The sequence below is a fragment of the Rhincodon typus genome, chromosome 6 (genome assembly GCF_021869965.1).
Source record: "Rhincodon typus isolate 14 chromosome 6, sRhiTyp1.1, whole genome shotgun sequence".
In the NCBI taxonomy this organism is placed as follows: Eukaryota; Metazoa; Chordata; class Chondrichthyes; order Orectolobiformes; family Rhincodontidae; genus Rhincodon; species Rhincodon typus.
In genome coordinates, this window is record NC_063337.1 from 58,877,480 (window position 1) to 58,898,787 (window position 21,308).

The 21,308-nt window shown below is 40.8% G+C and overlaps 1 protein-coding gene and 1 pseudogene across 1 annotated transcript in view; one reads left to right on the top strand and one right to left on the bottom strand.

The window, feature by feature from the left end:
• Positions 1 to 21,308, bottom strand: part of grm5b (glutamate receptor, metabotropic 5b) — a 488,213-nt gene that overhangs the window by 149,288 nt on the left and 317,617 nt on the right. The window lies entirely within an intron of this gene.
• LOC125483408 lies at positions 2,815 to 2,933 on the top strand (annotated as a pseudogene).

Below are 21,308 nucleotides of genomic sequence, written 5' to 3' on the forward strand. Positions count from 1 at the left end.
GTCAGAGATAACAAAGTGTGGAGCTGGAGGAACACAGCAGGCCAGGTTGAAGAAGGGTCCCAACCCAAAATGTCAGCTTTCCTGGTCCTCTGATGCTGCCTGGCCCTGCTGTGCTCCTCCAGCTGCGCACTGCGTTATCTCTGACTCCAACATCGGCAGTTTTTACTATCTCTAGGTTGGCAGGGTAATTGTTTTGGAGAAGCAGACTTATGATGTTGAAGTCCTGGCTAGACTACACACTCATTTTTCATGTGTACCTTTCCTCCTGGGGTTGGACAATTACAAAATTTGTACCCTGAATGCTGGTCACTGTTGCACTGGTAACACCAACTGAATTAGACCCCAAAATGACTTAGTGCTTTTTGGAGAGATGGAGAGAAAACAATGAAATAAAAAAAAAGAATAATCCAATTTTTGCCACTGGTAGTAAGATATCTAATGCCTCCCTTATTTGTTTTAGGGTGTTTGTACCAAAATATATGAAATGTGATAATCGCATGTCTGTGTTAAAACACGTCAGATTGAACAAAATTGACAAATGTTTGATAATAAATATCTCAAGAATAACAAGTGAATAAATTATTAGACAGTGTCTTGCCAGTGACACAACTTTAATCAAGTGCAAGCCCTACATTTCAGAAAGGGTCATAATTGGCATTTTGGCAATAATAGTTGCTGACATTTTCTCTTATTACAGTTGATTAAAATATGAGAAATTTATGAAGCAGGTATTTCAATCAATTAACTACAATTTTCTTGCTGCACTCATGCTTTGAGTCACATTACCATGGCACTGTCAAGTAAGTAGATCTGCCTGGTGGTAGCAGGTTAGCATGCAACATGACTGTACACCAACCACAATTACATCAGCAAAATGAAAGTCTGATTAAATGCTGAGTGCGCATTGCAATTTGAATATTATATGTATTTATTTTAAAACCTTGCAATGTGGCAGATATTATATGGCAACTCACTCCTAAGAATGCCCATTCCTAATTTTCAAAGGTAACCACATTGTAGGAGTTGAAATTTGGCTTTGGCAATATCACAAAACTGATGATTGTTGTACTCCTCACTTTATATTCAACATTATTGTCTTGAACAGGTGACCAATGCACAAACTGCTGGTTGGCACTACCACTCAATGCAATTTTCTACCTTAAGGATATTTAAGTGGGAGACCATTTAAACCATTACTGTATGCTGACTTTCTGTACAAACTATCCATTTAGTTTAAGTCTTGTGCCTTTTCTCCAAAACACGGGCATTTGTTACAAATACTTGTTCATTTTCATTTTAAAAATTATTACAAATTCCATTTACATTACTATTTCTGGTCAGGCGTCCAATGCCAGTACAGTTAAATGCGTGGAAAATAAACTTTTAATAGCTCATTAACTTAGTGCTTTAAAAAAAACCCTTAAATTCATTCACTCTGGTTAGTGATTCACTATTGAAATAGGCTTGAATTATAACAGGTGCCACATCCCCTGCATCTCAGCTAAAAGACTGAGGGAGCTGTGAGGCGACAATGCTAACCACTGAACCACATTGCTGCCCGTTCCATCAACTTAACTACTTATATTTATGACATCTACTTATTTCCCTTTATTTACCCAGCTTGGTAACTCCTCAAAGAACTGTAATAAATTTGTTAAGCATAGTTTCCCCTTCATGAAACATGTTGACTGTGCTGGATTTTGCTTTGTATTTCTAAATACTCTGCTCTTACATCCTTTAGAATAGATTCTAGCAATTGTCCAATGACAGATATCAGGCCAACTGGCCTACAGCTGTTTTTTTCCCCTCATAATTGAATAAAGGTATTGCATTGGCAGTTTTCCAAACCTCTGGGCTTTTGCCCAAATATAATGATTCTTGGAAAACTGCTACCAATATATCCACTATCTCTGTAAAAGCATCCTTTAAAATCATAGAATGTAATGCTTCAGGTTCGGGGACTTATCAGTCTTTTGACCCATAGTTTCCTGAAAATGTTTTCTCTACTGATTGTCATTATGTTTATTTCAAACCCACCTTTCATACCTTGATTATTTATTATTTTTAGAATGCAATTACTGTCCTCTACTGTGAAGTCTGAAGCAAAGTATTTATGTAATACCTCTGCCATTTTTAATACTCCACATTATTATTTCCTCAGCTTCTTTCTCTAGAGGACCTTGATTCAATTTGGCCTCTCTCATCTTTTTTATATACTTAAAGAAGCTCTTACAGTCCATTTCAATATTACATTCTAGTTTGCCCTCTCAATTTATCTTCCTTCCTTTTTTTTGGTCATCTTTTGTTGGCTTTTAAAACTTGTCAAATCCTCTGGTTTACCGATAATCTTTGCTACATTGTGCATGTTTGTTCCTTTGATCCTATCCTTAAGTTCCTTGGTTGAACATGGTTTGTTTATCCCTTTCCTACAATTCTTCTTTCTTGGTAGGATATATCTTTGCTGTGAGTCATGACTATTTTCTCAAAAATCCTTCAAATGTCTTTTTGACAAAACTCTTCCACTCCCCTTCAACCATCGCAACCCTCATCCCCATGTAATTAACCTTGTTCAGATTTAGCTAGGTTGTGTCTGACTTAATTTCTTATTTTTAAACTGAATGGTAAATTCTGCCATGTTTGGTTACTGTTCTGTAAGGGATCTTTTACTCTCAGACAATTTACGAAACCTGACTCACTACACATTAGCAGATCCAAAATGGCCTGATTCCTGTTTGGATCCACAACATGGTTTTTCCAGGAAACTGTTCTGAATACATTCCATGAATTTTTCTTTGCAGCTATCTTCGCTAATATGATTAAGGCCATACTAGTCTGAAAACGCCCGATCTCATCTGATTTCGGAAGCTAAGCAGACTCAGGCCTGGTTAGTACTTGGATGGGAGACTGCCTGGGAATACCGGGTGTAGTAGGCTTTAAATGGGGTGGCACAGTGGCTCAGTGGTTAGCACTGCTGCCTCACAGTGCCAGGGACCAGGGTTCAATTCCACCCTCGGGCAACTGTCTGTGTGGAGTTTGCACATTCTCCCTGTGTCAGCATGGGTTTCCTCCAGGTGCTCCGGTTTCCTCCCACAGTCCAAAGATGTGCAGGCTAGGTGGACTGGCCATGATAACTTGCCTGTAGTGTTCAGAGATATGTAGATTAGGTGGGTTGTAGGGGGATGGATCTGGGTGGGATGCTCTGTGGGTTGGTGTGGACTTGTTGGGCTGAAGGGCCTGTTTCCACACTGTAGGGATTCTATGATGAATGAAGTCTTTTTCCCTGAGGGCAATTGGACTGCAGAGTTTCAAGAAGGCAGCTCATCATTACGAAGAGCAACTAGGGATGAGCAATAAATGCTGGCTAGCCAGTGATGCCCCCAAATCCCATGAGTGAATAAAACAAAAAGTTATTCCATCCTATATGAACAAAGCCACCCCACCACCTTTCCCATCCTGCCTATGGTTTTGAAAATTCAGATACCCTTCAATATTTAGTTTCCAACTTTGATCTCAAAGAGTAATTGAGGTCTATAGCACAGCAAAATGATCCTTTGGCCCATTGCTTTCATGGTGGTCAAAAACAACCACCTTACTATTCTATATCCATTTCCAGCATTTGGCCCATACATTTATGCCTTGGCATCACAAATGCACATCTCAATTGTTCTTAAATGTTTCTGCCTCTACCACCCTTACAGGCAGTGAGTTCCAGACTTCCACCACCCTCTGGATGAAAATGTTTTTCCTCATATCTCAGCTAAACCTCCTGACGCTTTCCTTAAATCTATGTCCCCTAGTCATTGAGCCATCCACCAAGGGGAAATGTTTCTTCCTGTATACATTATCTATGCCCCTTGTAATTTTTGCATCTCAATCATGTTCAATCTCCTCTAGCAACTCCAGTCTATCCAATCTCTCTTCCTAACTGAACTCTTCAGCCCAGGCAACATCCTGGTAAATTTGAACTGCATCCTCTCCAGTGCTATCAGATCCCTCTTACAATGTGGAATCCAGAACTGCACACAATACTCTAGCCATGGCCTAACCAAAATTTTCTACAATTCCAGCATAACCTCCTTGCTCTTAAACTCTATGCCTTAACTAATAAAGGCAATTATACCACATGCCTTCTTAACCACTCTATTCACCTGTCCTGATACCTCAAGGGACTGGTGTATATGTACACCCACGTCCCTCTGATCATTGGTGCTGCCCAGGGTCCTACTGCTCATCATTGTTTATCCTGCCCAAATGCATCATGTCACATTTATCCAGATTGAATTCCATTTGCCATTGATCAATCCATCTGACGAGCCCTGTATCTATCCTAGTGTAATCTAAGGCTATCCTCCTCACTATTTACCATCCCAACAACTTTGGAATTTCCTGTGAATTTAATTATCAAAGGGGCGTGGTTAGCTCAGTTGGCTTTATAGTTAGTTTGTGATGCAGCGTGATGCCAATTCCCACACTGGCTGAGATTACCATGAAGGAATTTCCTTCTCAACCTTTCCTCTTGCCCAAGACATGGTGACCCTCCAGTTAGACAACCACCAGTTATCTTTCTCCCATTGAAGAACAGCTCTTATGTCTCAATGTCTGAGACATTGGCAATTTTTTCTTTACCAACCTACCTATATTTAAATCTAACTCATTTATATAAATAATAAACAGCAAGGGATCCAACAGTGACCTCTGTGACACCCCAATGGACATAGACTTCCAGTTGGAAATACACCCGCCAACCATCGTCCTCTGATTCCTGCTATTCAGCCAATTGTTGATCCAATTTGCCAAATTTCTTTGGATCCCATGAATTCTTACCTTTGCTATCAGTCTCCCCTGCAGGACCTTATCAAAAGCCTTACTGATGTCCAAGTAGATTACATCAAAACCATTGCCTTCATCTACACACCTGGTCACTTCTTTAAAGAATTCAGTCAAATTGGTCAGACATGACCTCCCCCTAAACAAGGCAATGCGGACTGTTTTTGATTAATCCCTGCCTCTCCAGATGCCGAATAATTCTGTCCCTTGGAATTGTTTCCAATAGTTTTCCCACCACTGACATTAGACTGACTTGTTTTTGGTTTTCTGGTTCATCCCTTGCTCCCTTCTTGAATAATGGCCCCACATTGGCTGTCTTCTAGTGTTAGAGCATCTCTTCTGCGGCCAGAGAGGAATTTAAATCTTTTGAAAGCACCCGCTGTTGTTTCCTTGCTTGCCTCACCCAATAACCTAGGATATTTTTCATCCAGCCCTGGAGATTTTCTCCCTACCACCATCTCTCCATAATAGCTATAAGATTAATATCTATTAACTACTATATCTGTCTTGAGTTTACTTCACTTGTTTTGTTGTAAATATTACATGCATTTAAGAAAAGTAATTAATTTTGTCCTTTTTCCATTTTCTTATAATTGCACATTCTGTCTCTTGCTGTCCACCCTGTATACCATTATCGAAACAGTTGTCCCACAATGCTGACATTTGCAACCCTACCAATCTCCCTCTCCTTCGTCTTCCCTCATTTCTAATTTCTTTAAAGCCCCATCTACAACCATCGGAGCTTAATTCGTCAGAACAGTGGTTCTAAAATGGTTAAAATGAATTGCAGTCATCCAGAACAGCTTCCTTCTATCCAAATACTGACACCAATGCCCTCTGAACTGACCCCATTCCTCCCACATCAATCTTTAAGCCATTTGTTTAACACCTTGACATTTTTACACTCAGCCAGTTTACCTGTGTCTCAGATAGTAATGCAGAGATTATTACCTTGGAGGTTCTGCTTTATAATTTAGTTCCTAACTAGTCAAAATCTTTCAGCAAAATCTCCTTTCTCATCCCATCAACATCACTGTTACCAACATTGACAATGAGACCAGTATCCCACCCCTCCCTTTCCAAGTTAAAATTATTTGCAGCTATAAGTAGGTAAAAGAGTTAACTACTAGATCCCCACTCTTCATTTGGGGAAAGAAGGTTAGGGATATTGTGTCCATATCCAAGGGAATAATACCACATTTCAATGGTTGTCCTTGGAGTCGATATAAACAATGAGAAGATCTTGCTTTTTGAGACTAAGTGTGGATTTGGACCAAAAGCAGGAGGTACTTAGATTGAGTTTTGTCTGTTATTACGTTTTTCTCAACTTTTTACATTTTTATGCATGGATAAAACAACAAATTTTATGTGTTGACAGGTAAATAGTTCTGTCCCCTTTAGGGGCCTTCCAGGCTCCAACTTCTGGGTGCCATATTTAGAAAGCACTCATTCAGTATTTTACTCTTTGCAACCCAGGAGCACCATTCAACCTCTGCTCATCATACCTGCCTACCCCTGGAGATGTCAGAGACGAAGCAAACTGCAGCACCATGGCGATATCTCCCTATGGGTACTGCTGAGGTTGTCTTGGAAAGAAGGCGAATGCTCTTCCTGAGCTTGCAAACAAGAGGCCATCTTGACTGATGAAGGCAGCTTGGATGGAGGTGGCTGTGGAAGTCAGCGTTTGTGAGTAGTTCAGGAGAAACTGGCTCCAGTGCCACAAAAGAATAAATGATCTATTACATTCTGTTGGGGTATGTACCACTGTTTACTCAATGGTTCATGCCCATATGAGTGTCAGTTAGCCTTGTAAGTTTGCCTCCATCACACACAAGATTAGGCACCAGGTATCTCCATTAGTTGACTCACGTGCAATGTTGTTTATCACTTCTTTGCAGCTATCAATATAATATTACTGGCTCCACTGTGTGGTTCTACCTCTTACACATCTGCCAGGGTTCATACTTAAAATATAAAAGGAGCTACAATATCAAGCAGCTCAGGCACCACCATATCACTGATTTTTCATCTCAATGAGGAGAATGCACACATCTGACAGCTTTCCCTAAAGCTTGCATGGGCAAAGGATAGTCTAACAAAACATAGTTTTGGGATGAACATCTCACAGGTATTTCAGGCAAACACATCATATGATACTTTAGTGATTTGCATTGTAGCTCTTTGCTGACAGTGATCACCATTCAACCAGAACCATTTAACAGCAAACCTCCCCACAACTCTATGCTTTGTACCAGTGATATTGCAGACAATCACAGCTCTGAGTAATGGAGTATTTTTATCTCCATCTGTAGCTGTCAAAGCAAATGAAGTACCCTTGTACATATGCTAATATTTGAAAGCTCTGAATGCCACATGGTCCAGTCAAAGGCAACTTCTACCTGAGGGGGACCCAACAATTGCTGTTAATCTGATAGCTGTGGCACTTTGGCTTGGTGAACAGAACAAACTGTATATCCCTCTTGTAACAGCATTGGCGAACCCACTTGAGTGGTGCTGATGGGTAAAAGCCATTCACACCTCCAGCTGAGGTTGAAGAGAACAGGTGGAGACGAAGATTAATGGTTCTGCAATTGTAAGCACCACAGGCATTGCAATTCTCCCTAGCTCTGCAGCTGCAAATCTGCCTCATAATGGCAGATATAGATACCAGCTTTTGTAGTCATGCAAAGATGTCTCGAGCATTGCCTTTCATTCAGCTGCAGGTAGCTGCATTGCCTTTGGTGTACCCACTCTCAAAACACTTCTGAACAATGCTGGTTTCCTTCTTCCTGTGTTGATGGTCAAATAGTCCCCTGAAACTCATGTTTCTGGATTTGTTGGCATTGTTCATTTTTTCTTCTCATTCTCTTCCTCCTTGATCTTATAAAAGCACATACAACTGCCAAATTAAGTCAGTCAAATATTTAACATGGAAGAACTGATCTGTAAAGAAACATCAAGATTGAGATGCTTATTTTCCATTTTAGATATTTACATACTCAATGTACCCTTTAGGCCCTTGTCAGACTGCTGATGTCTTGGATAAAAGCCTGCTCCATAGCCGCCTCTCTGTGGTAAGCTGTGTGCCATATTATTCATAACTGTTTTTCCCTTCCTGATGTTTTATTGTACAAGATCATTGTAGCTTTGAACCTTACATTGCTTTCCATGCATTTGGCAATTCACAGTATCTGATTCTAGATGGACTTCTTTATCCCCTAAAATGCAGCATTTGGAACTGTTAGAACTAATGCAGTTTTATTCCTATTGTAAGTGCTTCCCTTCAGAATGATGCTTTTGATTGAGTGGTCATGCAATAGTAATCTTCCAAATCCCTCAGTTGGGTGGGCTTGTGCTGTGCAGGAACACATGAAACAGATCTGGGGCCCCTTCCATTCGCATTGCACATTCTTAATGAGGCCTTAATTTGAAAACTGATTTGGAGAAAAATAGGGCTAATAAACTTTTCCTTTAAGTTATTAACTCTCTACCCTCCCACTCTAAAATACATTTTTCCTTCCATAAATGGAGATGGCTTTCGCCTTTTCTTTGGTACCCTCTCTGTCATTTTTCAATGAACCTCCTTGACTAGCAGTCCTTTCAGAATCCCACTCGATATTTCTGCTCCTGTGCCTGATCCCAATTCTATCCAGATCTCTATGTCCAGCCTCACCTTGACACCACTCATTCTACCAGCTTGCTCTCTATGCCCAGCACACCTAATTTTCCCAGTCCCCAGACTTAATGTGCAATACCACCATCCTCATTCATTTTGTCCCTCTCACTGTTATCATTATCCCCAGTGCATTTGGTTGGCTGCTTCCATTCCCTAGGATCTTTGCAATCATTCCAACAATGACATTCTTTACATGAAGGGAATAGATAAGGTTCAAGCAGGGAAGTTGTTCCACTGGTGGGTGAAACTAGAATTAGGGGGCATAGCTTCAAAATAAGGTTGAGCAGATTTAGGACTGAGTTAAGGAGAAACTTCATCATTGGTAAACTGAGTTTGTGCCTCCTGTCCAATTAAGTCCCCCTGTTTGCCCACCCTTCTAATAGGTCCAGATGGACCTGGAAAATTCCACTCAGTACAGTGATGAAATCTTGTCTCACTACTAGCATTGAGATGTAATAGACAAGAAGGGAGAGTCAGTAATGTTGTTAACAGGATGAAATTGACATCAAGGTGTGAAGCCAGCAGTAAACCACTAATCTAGTCACCTGATTTTTGCTGTTACCCCATTTTTCAGCTATAAGGACAGATTGAAAAAGTTGGGACTATTCTCATTGGAAAGAGGGAGTATAAGTGATTTGATAGAGGTTTTGAATAGAGTAGATGGGGAGAAGGTGTCCCCACTCATAAAGGAGAAAAGAATGAGAGAGGATAGATTTAAACTGATGTGAGAAATAACTTCTCACATATTGAGTAGTTAGGGTATGGAATGTGCTGCCTGAAAATGTGGAGACAGATTCAACTGGAAGTATTCAAGATGGTAGCTGATAATTATTTGGATAGAAGTGGTGTGAAGAGATCAGGGGAAGAGGCAGGAGATTGACACAAGGTAATAGAAACAGTGCATGTACAATGGGCCAAATGGCCTCCCTTCTGTGCTGAAATAATTCTGAGATTCAATTTTAGGTGCAATAGTGAAGGAAAATCCAGGCTTTACCATATTGGTTCAAAATAGAATTAATTTAGCAACCATCCACGTTAGTTCAAAATGAACTCAGTTCACAAATCCTGCCAGTGGACCTTGCAGGTTCAAAACCTTACTGTCCCTCGACTGCTATTTTCTATTGACAGTGGAGGTTTTAAATTTCATGTGCCAAATTTGTCTGAAAAGTAAGACATCATTATGAAACATACCAAGATTGCTTATGATGCTGTCCTGGTGATATTAGGTATATGCTGCCTTTCTAATGCTTCTGCTTTATCAAATTTTAACCTTGTGAACACACACAATTATACTTGCACCAAATAAAGGGTCAGTGCAAATGATCCCAGGATTGATAATTCACAATTAATTATCAGTAAACTGCATCATTAATTTATGATAACTTGAAGCGAACTGCATGAAATTGGTACATTTTTATATGCACCAATATAATAGCTGGAAAGATATAATAAATATACTACTTGGGTGATTGATATTTCAGCTAGTTTCTGTGACAGTTTTGTAAATTAATTAAACTACAGTCTAACATTCTTTAGGTCTGATGTTCAGCTGACATAATTATAATGCTAACAGCTGTTCTACCCAAATATTAAAATAGAATATTAAGCTTTACATTTTCTAAATCATAATTGTTTCCTAACAAATTTAATTCCATGGTGATTAGCATTCTGATAAAATTGGTTTCTTCCAACAGTGAAACCTCCAAGCATAGATATCATTCCATGCAACTAACAGGAGACTTAGCTAAATAGACAGATAGGGACCTTGAGCTTCCACAACAAAACGTTGCTTTTGATCAGTGCAGTAACTTTGATTTATAAGTCAGCCAAATACTTTGCCAACATAAAGCACTAACAAAGAAATCAGAAAATCTTGTAGTCTGTCTCTTTTTCTTCTCCCCATTTCTCCAGGCCTCAAATCTGCCTCATGTTTTAAATAGTCACAGGACATGACTTTCAAAGGATTGACTAAATAATATCCAGAGGGCATGTTTGGTATCTAGTAATGATGACAGGTGAAATTCAGAATTTGATTGAGAACCATGATGAGGCCTAGCTCCAGCACTGAAGTATCTGCAGCCTTTTGCAGCTAATGGAGAGAGATGGCACGTGAAGGTGGAGGTATATTCTGAACACTCTTTTAAAGATTCTTCTAAAAATAAATGTTCAGTGCAGTTGGAAAAACCATTGTAGAGGGAAGCAGGCCCACAGGATGACTTGTAGTTGTAACAGTAGCAAAGTAGCTACAGCAGTTGCTGTCTCAAATTGATCCTGAATTTTTGTCCCCTTCCCTCAGTCTGTGTCCAGGCATTTGCCAGGCTGTGGACAGCCTGGGCTTATATTGAATTTACTAGGCCTTCAAACTATGTGAACAAGCTGCCCATTGTGAGGGTGTTGGCAAGCTGGTGGGGCTGGGAACTTCTGGATTTGGACTCTAAACACACCACCTGCTGATTTCCAAAATTCAGCCTTCTCTCTCAAATACTCTCACCTTCAGTGGCAATAAGACTGTGTTTTGAAGCTGGAGAAGGGTTGGCTGACATCAAAATAGTGGCTTTGGATTTCCCAATATTTAATGGGACAAAACAGTTTCATCCAGGAGTGGATATCAGACAAGCAACTTGGCAATACAAAGGCACTGGAAAGAGTTGATGGAGAGTTAAAACTTTGTGTCACCAACCGACATTTAAAATTTATCTATGTCTTTGCATAATGTTACCAAGGAACTGATAAACAGGGGGGAGAATGATAGAACCTCAGGCAATGCTATGGAGGGGAGAATATAACCTATTGCTTGTTTAACTCAAGCTATGATTTGACAGGTAAGTCAATAAGAGTGCAATCAAGTCAAGGCAGTCCTTAGGTAATTAAGTTGGGGTGAGACATTGGAGAAAAATGAAATTAAAAAGAGAAAGTGCCTGAGAAACTTAGCAGGGCTGATAGCATCCATGGAGAGAAAAACAGAGTTATTAGTTCAATCAGAGGGAGTGACACCATGTTGAATGGCTTTTGGTAGGAAAAGGAAGCATACTGTTCAAGGATTGAGTGTAGGGTAGAGATGAGTGAGGTAGTTGAGAGTTGATTTCTTGAGAGGCAATGATATTGAAAGAATGAAGCACAGAATCTGAAAAGAGAGATCTATTCAAAATGTCAGCTTTCTTGGGGACCAGAGAAGGAAGTTGGGTGGTCAGCAATTTAGTGGGAATGAGGTTGGGGCAACTAGTATTTGATTCACAGGCAAGATGAGCTTGAAGTAGGTACAAGCAGAGTCAGAAGAGAAAACAAAACTTCAGGCTTTGGGATAAGGGCTGTGGAGTTAATGCTGAGTTTAGAGGTGAAGTAAGAAAAAGCAATTGTTGTCAAAGATGTTGTCAGGCTGCTCAAGCTTGTTAGAAGTGAGGATAGAGTATGACTTAATGATATGCCTGATGGTGATAAGAAAATATGGTGGCTATTTTCAACCTTCAGAATAATTCTGGAGTATTGACTGAGGGGTGTGAGGCCTGGTGTGATGCAGTCAGCGTTATGTTGCTCATCTAATCTTTTGTCAGAAACACTCAATGTGAGAACCCAATGAAGGACCAAAGATAAGCTCTACATCAAGCTAACAGCTAGGAAAGGAGAACATAAACCTACTCCCGAGGATAATGGCATCAAAACTGGAGATGAGACATGGAATAAGCAAACTGACAACTGCAAAGTAATTATGGCTTTTGAAGCCTAGGTAGTTGCCAGCTTTAAAGTACAGTTGTAAGTGACTCAAAGTGATGCAGAAAGAGGAAATTTTCCAGAGGTGCATATTGGTAAAATGTTCTTGATGTCAATATCTTACTCACAATTACTATTTCCTCATGATTTTCTCCAATCTTTCATAAAAGTTATAGCAGATGGCCAGGAAAACGGCAAAGAAATTCAAGGTGAATGTGTTCATGCTTAAACAAGTAGCCTGGATTCCCTACTGCTTTGACGCAACAAAATATATTTTCCTTGGTCAGTTATTGAGCGTGTGCTCCTACTAAGATGCACACAAATAAGCAGGAGTCCATTAACAGCCTGACATAGTCACACTTACAGAATGATACCTTACAGACAATGTCGCAGACACCACCGTCACCATCCCTGGATATGTCCTGTCTCAGTGGCAGAACAGACCCAACAGAGGGGGCAGCACAGTAGTATACAGCTGGGAGGGTGTTACTCTGGGAGTCCTCAATATTGACTGCGGACTCCTTGAAATCTCATGGCTTCAGGTGAAACATGGACAAGGAAACCTCCTGTTGATTACCATGCACCGTTCTTCCTCAGCTTATGAATCAATACTCCTCCATGTTGAAAGACACTTGGAGGAAGCGCTGAGGATGGCAAGGGTATAAAATGTACTCTCGATGCGGGATTTCAATCTCCATCACCAAAAGTGGCACAGCTGCAGTACGACTGATCGAGTTGGTCGGGTCCTGTAAGACATAGCTGCTAGACTGGGTCAGGGGCAGGTAGTGAGCGAACAAACATGAGGAAAAAACATACTCGATCTCATCCTTAGCAATCTGTCAGCTGCAGACGCATCTGTCCATGACAGTATTGGTAAGAGTGACCACCGCACAGTACATGTGGAGACGAAGTTCTGCCTTCACATTGAGAATAACCTCCAACATCTATCACCATGCTAAATGGGACAGACTTCAAACAGACCTAGCAACTCAAGACTGGGCTTCCATGAGGTGTTGTGGGCCATCAACAGCAGCAGAACTATACTCCAGCACAATCTGTAACCTCATGGCGCAGCATATCCCACACTCAACTGTTACTGTCAAGCCAGGGGATCAACCATGGCTCAACAGAGAGTGCAGGAGGGCATGCCAGGAGCAGCACCAGCAATACCAGAAGATGAGGTGTAAACCTGGTGAAGCCACCAAACAGGACTACTTGCATACCATACAACATAAGCTGCAAGTGTTAAACAGAGTTAAGCGATCCCACAACCAACGGATCAGATCTGCTCTGCAGTCCTGCCATATCCAGTCGTGAACAGTAACAGTGGCGGACGATTAAACAACTCACTGGAGGAGGAGGAGGATCCACAAATATCCCCATCCTCAATGATGGAAGAGTCTAGCACATCAGTGCAAAAGCTAAGGCAGAAGCTTTCACAGCAATGCTCAGCCAGAAGTGCTGAGTGGATGATCCATCTCGGCTCTGCAGCATTACAGATACCAGTCTTCAGCCAATTCGATTCACTCCACGTGATATCAAGAAATTGTTGGAGACACTGGATACTGCAAAGGCTATGGGCCCTGACAACATTCCGGCAATAGTACTAAAGACTTGTGCTCCAGAACTTGGTGCTCCCCTAGCCAAGCTGTTCCAGTACAGTTACAACACTGGCATCTACCCGACAATGTGGAAAATTGCCCAGGTATGTCCTCTATGTAAAAAGCAGGGTAAATCCAACCCGGTCAATTACCACCCCATCAGTCTCCTCTCGATCATCAGGAAAGTGATGGAAGGTGTCATTAACAGTGCTATCAAGCAGCACCTGCTCAGCAATAACTTACTCTGTGATGTCAAGTTTGGGTTCAGCCAGGGCCACTCATTACAGCCTTGATTCAAACACAGACAAAAAGAGCTGAATTGCAGAGGTGAGGCAAAAGTGACAGCCTTTGACGTCAAGGCTGCATTCGACCAAGTGAGGCATCACCGAGCCCTAGCAAAACTGCAATCAATGGGTATCAGGGGAAAACTCTCTCGTGGTTAGAGTCATATCTGACACACAGGAAGATGAACGTGGCTGTTGGAGGTCAGTCATCTCAGCTCCAGGACATCTGTGCAGGAGAGCCTTGGGGTAGTGTCCTTGGACCAACTATCTTCAGCTGCTTCATCAATGACCCTCCCTCCATCAGAAGGTCAGAAGCAGGGATATTCCCCGAGGATTGCACAATGTTCAGCACTATTCACGACTCCTCAGATACTGAACCAGTCCGTGTCCAAATGCAACAAGATCTGGACAATATCCAGGTTTGGGCTGACAAGTGGCATGTAATATAATCTAACCACAGCCCCTTGACATTCAATGATGTTACCATCACTGAATCTCCCGCTAACAACATCCTGGGGGTTATCGTTTGATCAAAAGCTCAACTGGACTCACCACATAAATGCATTGGCTACAAGAGCAGATCAGAGGCTAGAAATACTGCAGTGAGTAACTCACCTCCAGACTCCTCAAAGCCTGTCCACTATCTACAAGGCACAAGTTACGAGTGTGATGGAATACTCCCCATTTGCCTGGATGAGTGGAGCCCCAACACCACCCAATCTTGACACCATTCAGGACAAAGCAGCCCGCTTGACTGGCATTGTATCCACAAGATCCACTCCCTCCACACCAATGCTCAATAACAGCAGTGTGTACCATCTCCAAGGTGCACCGCAGAAATTCACCAAAGATCCTCAGACAGTACCTTGCAAACGCACGACCACTTCCATCTAGAAGGATAAGGGCAGAAGACATGTGGGAACACCACTGCCTTCAAGTTCCTCTTCAAGCCACTCACCATCCTGACTTGGAAATATATCACCATTCCTTCAATATCACTGGTCAAAATCCTGGAATCCCCTCCATAATAGCATTGTGGGTCAACTCACAGCAGGTGGACTGCAGTGGTTCAAGAAGGCAGCTCACCACCACCTTCTCAAGGGCAACTAGGGATGGGCAATAAATGCCAGCTAGCCAGCAATGCCCACATCCCACAAAATGGATAAATAATTAAAAAAATGTAATACCACCATTTACATCAGTGCTATTGCCAGACCACTTTTGTAGCACCATGATAAGGGACTGGAAGAGTCTCAGACGACAGCTATATTTTTGCTTAAGTTGGAGTTGATACACAGCCTCTTCAAAACATTAAAAACTGTAGTGAAATGTAGAGAGATCAAAATTCCCCTCTCTCTCCTTTCTTGAGGACTTGAGGGCTTTTCTGTCTAAACCACAGGGTCTACTAATAGAATGTCCTCATGATTCAGGGGAACAGAAATTTGTGGGAGGAGAAATTAGAGGAACAATCTCTGTATCTGGCTTCTAGCTCTCTACCAGTATAATACTTGCGTGCTCAGAGTGGAAAAGAAATCCTGACCGTAATCCTGACAGGAGTGGGTGGATAATTACTAAAGTCAAAGGAACAAGGCAATGGTAATCCTTGCTACCAAATTTCCACTGCTATCTCTGCCTTCATCCCACTTACTTTGGGTAGTTGCTACTGAATATATTTTTTATGCTGCATTGATGTCAATAAAAATTGAGGAAAGAAATTAGAAATAAAATTCTTTCACAGAGGATTGTTAGACTCTAAAATGTCTGCCACGTGGAACAGATGAGGCAGGGAATATTACAATTTCAAAGGGAAAAGTACATACAAAGAAAGACACAATTCCATAGAGTGCAGGGCAGTGGGATTAATTTTGGATTGCTCGAATGAAGAACGAGTACGGGCAGAGTGGGCCAAATTGCTTCTGTTTTGCAAATCATTTTGGTTCAACTATACATATTAGACATTTGAGTTTAATTATATGCCTTTGAGATCCATAATAAGAGAGCTTACTGCATGTAAGCATGAGTTTTAAACAATCAAATATAATAGAAGTGTCTAATAATGCCCTGTTGTTAACACAAAATCATCTGTCATCAGACCTGGCTGCAAATTAACTGTTCAAACTTAATTATATGTAAAAGAAAAAGCAGTGCTTTTTGTTCTGTTTTATATTGTTTGGCATATTGTTAGACTCCCTGCACTGTGCAGTATAGCGGCTGAAGAGTATGATGTATAATCACAAGTTCTTCCGAACTTTTGCAAAGGCTGCTATTAAATTGTTCGCTTAGAAGTAAATGAGAACAATTTCGTTTTTCAAAGTTCATCCTGAGAAATTGGCCGTCAACTTTTTGTGACTCTTATTTTCTGAGATCAAGAACTCACTCTGTTGGATCTACTATTCACATCAGGAAACTCTGTAAAATGAAATTGCAGTGCAGAGCAGCAGGAAGGACAGTGAAGGAAGTTACAATGGAGGATGAAACTGAAATAGACCACAAAGGTGACAGATGCATGCAGAGAAGAGCTTTTCTGGGTAAAAGATAATGAGCGACCTGAAGAAAGTAATTGCCAACCAGTAGTGTTCAGAGGATGGGTCATGTAGTGTTGCTGTGAGACATTGTTCCTGCAGTGACACAAGAGACCCATAAATGATCACATATAAACTATTGGTTGAATGCTCACATAAGCTTTTGAATGAGTAATACAATCATGTTCTAAGAAGGGTACAACTAATCTTTTTTACCAAAATTAATTGCCTAGGAATTGGGCCATGTAGGTCCTATATTTTAAGCACAATGCAGCTTACTAGAATTACAAAATATCAGGCAGGGAGCACATGAATATTTCCAGCTGGAAGTCTGCTACTCGCCATATTGTGTAAGCACTAACAAGGGGTGCCTGAAACAGATGTTTAACTTTTTATAATTAAGGTCCTAAAGGTGTTTGAGCTCCCTGCTGCAATCCCTGCAAAATAAAGGTGATAGGAAAGAGGAGTGGGATGAGGCAGATGGGTAACAAAAACGGATAAGTAACTGAGCAGAAAAGGAATGGTGTGATGATTAATGACATGTTAGGAGTGTGGGCAATGGGGATTTGAGAATGAGAGAACACAGGAAGGGAGATTTAAGGGGCAAGGGGAAATAAGAAAAAGAGCAAAAGAAGAAGAGGCAAAGGGAGGTAATGTGAAGATGCAATTGAGTGTGTGCTTTAATAGACAAGTATAGAACAGTACAGCACAGTACAGGCCCTTCGGTCCACGATGTTGTGCCGACCTATCATCTTACTCTAAGATCAACCTACCCTACATTTTACTATCATCCATGTGCCTATCCAAGAGTTGCTTAAATGTCCCTAATGTATCTGACTCCATTACCACCACTGGCAGTGCATTCCATGCACCCACCACTCTGTGTGAAGAACCTACCTCTGACATCTCCCCTATACCTTCCACCAATCACCTTAAAATAATGCCCACTCGTAAATCATTTCCGCCCTGGGAAAAAGTCTCTGGTTATCCGTTCTATCTATGCCTCTCATCATCTTGTACATCTCTATCAAGTCACCTCTCATCCTCCTTCACTCCAATGAGAAAAGCCCTAGCTCCTTCAAGCTTTCCTTATAAGACCAGCCGTCCAGTCCAGGCAGCATTCTGGTAAATCTCCTCTGCACCCTCTCTAATGCTTACACATTCTTCCTATAATGAGGCGACCAGAACTGAACACAATATTCCAAGTGTGGTCTAACCAGGGTTTAACAGAGCCGCAGCATAACCTCGCGGCTCTTAAACTCAATTCCCCTGCCAATGAAAGCCAACACACCATACACCTTCTTAACAACCCTATCAACTTGGGTGGCAACTTTGAGAGATCTATGGACATGGACCCCAAGATCCCTTTGTTCCTCCACACTGCCAAGAATCCTGCCATTAACCCTGTTTTTCTGCATTCAAATTCATTCATTCAAATTCCAAAATTAATCTCTTCACACTTTTCCGGGTTGAATTCCATCTGCCACTTCTTTGCCCAGCTCTGCATCCTGTCAATGTCCCATTGCAACCTACAACAGCCCTCCACACTAACCACAACTCCACCAATCTTTGTGTCATTGACAAACTTACTAACCCAGCCTTCCACTTCCTCATCCAAGTCATTTATAAAGATCGCAAAGAGCAGGGGTCCCAGAACAGATCCCTGTGGAACACCACTGGTCACCGAGCTTCAGGCTGAATACTTTCCATCTACTACTACTCTCTGTCTTCTATTGGACAGCCAATTGTGTCTCCAGACAGCCAAATTTCCCTGAATCCCATGCCTCCTTACTTTCTGAATGAGCCTACCATAGGGAACCTTATCAAATGCCTTGCTAAAATCCATATGCACCACATCCACTGCTCTACCTTCATCAATGTGTTTTGTTACATCCTCAAAGAATTCAGTAAGGATTGTGAGGCATGATCTGCCCCTCACAAAGCCATGCTGACTATTTCTAATCAAACAGTACTTTTCCAAATAATCATAAATACTATCTCTTAGAATCCTGCCCAATAATTTGCCCACCGCAGAAGTTAGACTGACTGGTCTGTAATTCCCAGGATTATCCTATTCCCTTTCTTGAACAAGGGAATAACATTTGCCACGCTCCAATCATATACGCAATCTATTTTTCCCTGTGAGGTATTTAGTGGTGTGTGCACTATTTAAAATTAAAAATAATAGTTAAAACTCATTTCTGTTCTTATCACCAGTGTAAAATAATACTTACTGTGACTATTTAAATGATAGTTGAAATATGGAATTGCTGCCAATATAAATTGCATAGTCTGACTTAGGACTGAGGTCAACCAAATTGAATTCGAGCGAGTGGAATGGCACCATCTCAAAGAAGTAGTTACTGTTTTAGCTTCCCTTCAGCTTCTCTACAACTGCAAACTTTGCAGATTATTGTTGGATCACCTGGGACATCTTAAACTTTTTTAAGTGATGGCAAACAGCCAACTTTCTTGTCAGCTTTTTATGCTAACACTAAATTTTATCTGATATTTGCATGCTGGTGAATGAAGCTTTGTATATACATCCAAAACCATTTGAACAGAAAATCGCACGTAGGAATCATGAAAGACAAGAGTGTCAATACCACATTTCAGGTAGGAATTGATCTTAATGTAGCAGCACCATGAGATGATCAGTCTGAAATATAAGTTATGTTTATTGCTCTTACCTATAGTCTCCTAACTCCATTTAACAATGAACTGCAAACATTGCAAAGCAGGTCAATTAAATTAACGTCAGAGATTCTAATTTGAACTAGAAATGCATTACCTGTAATTAACAGAGATTAGATAACACTGCATTATAATGATGACTCATTCCAAAATGTTCACGAAACAGCATCATCCAGTCAGCAAGCATAAGCAATGTTTTCTCAGAATAAAGCCATCTAATATTCCAGGAGATACTGCAGATATGCAATAAATCTTGTCTCAGTTCTATGTAATTTTTAATACAATCACACTACAACCCTGCTGAATGTGTTAACAGACTTCTAACACAGAGTCTACCAATGGGATACAACCATCTTTGGTATAATATCAATTTATTTTATCAAGTAAATTGCTTTAGTATAGTATTTTGATTGTAAAAATTGGCTTCAATAATTTTTACTAATATTAGTTTTTTATCAGGAATCTGGAGAGTTCTAAGGATATGCTTGACAAAGGACATACAAACTAGATAGTTCCCCTCAAAACGTGCTGAGGGACCATGATGTGTTATTTACTCCAGCCTGTTGATTGTGATATAGCCATCATGCCAACTTCACACTGCTTGTTCATTTGAATTATCTCTGCATCCTGCCAGTGCTACGATTCTGCTCATTAGCAGGACACAGCAGCAGGAATCCAATGTTGTGAGTGCCTAGAGCCACTTAGAGCTAACCTTTAGTGTTTAAAGCTAGCCCACAGCTCGTAAAGAGAAGGTGCATTGTTGCTTGAGTGGATTCTGGGAAGCTACTTGTTATTTTGCATGTTTGTCTCTAACATGTGAGAATGAGTTATTGTAAGCTCTCATTAAATAGACAGCCTCAGTAATGTCTCTTATGCAAGACTGGACAGCAAACTGAGAAATATTGCAACCATTTCCAGCTCAATTCTGGAATAAATCATATGTCCATAAGTTCCTGGCAAAGGTCACCTTGACAATCACTGGCAAGACAATCTTGACTCTACTTTGGTTTTGAAGACGTGGTTGTAGCATGTGACAAATTTCAGTGAGAATACCCTTTTGGAAGACGTGCCAACTGCTCTTCAATGATTCAGGGAAGAGTATTGTCCTGAATAAATATGGCTTTTTGCAGAGTGTTATCTCAATCTCCTTCTCCTCCATCTTCTGGCAGCTTGTGCTGCTCTGAATAGCTTTTATTAAGTTTTTAAGTCACACTTTACTTTGGGTAGGAAAATGTAGAGCTATTGAATTCAACAAAAAAAAACCTTCATTAGCTTCCACACCAGTGGCCATAGATTTCTTTTTACAACTTAAATTACTATTAATCAGCTCAAACACTTGTCAGAATTGAAGCAACAGCTGGGGAAAAAAAAAAAATCAACCAACCTATGAGTAATTAATGACCCCTTCAAATAACAGTGCTTGGTGGAGTCTGTCTACTGCTGAGCATGTGGCTGATTTGTAAGTAACACTTCTTGCACAAATCAGCATCATATACTGATTAACAGGATTGGTTAATGACTGAGCCAACATGTTGCTCAATGTGGCTCACCCCACTGGATGTGCATGCACCACAGAAGTAATTTGGAATTCAAAAGACATCATCACTTGTAAAAAACAGGTGCCAATGTGCTCAATTGCTTGGCCACCTTGCTTTGAGTTCAAGAGTGCTGACAGTGATTACATTGGTACAAAATTGGAATAAGAACCGTTAAATGCCTGGCTGATACAATCACCTTTTGTGGACCAGAATGGCTTCAGTAGCAGCATACAATCTTGCTGCTAGGATCATTCTTTGTTTAAAAAAAAACTAATACAAGGTTTCACTTATCCAATGCAGAAACAGGTCTTAAATCATGGTCCTAACATTTTTTTTGGGCTTTCCTGGAACTTTAACTTGTCCTGAGACTACCGGTGACAGTCCCGGTTGCCTCTGAGAATCCCAAATCTAACAGCAATTAAAAGATAATGAGTTCTTACTAAAGCCATTGATTCCTT